Below are 207 nucleotides of genomic sequence, written 5' to 3'. Positions count from 1 at the left end.
GGGGGGGGGGGGGATTCGCGCCTTGACGCGTCTCCCCCGCCCGACCAGGCGCCTCCTATCTCCCTGAGGCCGGGTCCTCTGACAATCAGGAGGACCCGGCGGCATTGGGGGGGAGGGGAGGCGACGCACCCGCAGGTACCCCGGGGGAGAAAACGCCAGTGGTGACGTCCCCTCCCCGCCCACGGGCGCGCCCCCCCCCCCAATCCC

This window comes from Odontomachus brunneus, unplaced genomic scaffold, assembly GCF_010583005.1.
Source record: "Odontomachus brunneus isolate Ranch 3 - 2012 unplaced genomic scaffold, Obru_v1 Obru_scaffold_170, whole genome shotgun sequence".
In the NCBI taxonomy this organism is placed as follows: Eukaryota; Metazoa; Arthropoda; class Insecta; order Hymenoptera; family Formicidae; genus Odontomachus; species Odontomachus brunneus.
Note: the sequence above shows the minus strand (reverse complement) of the source record.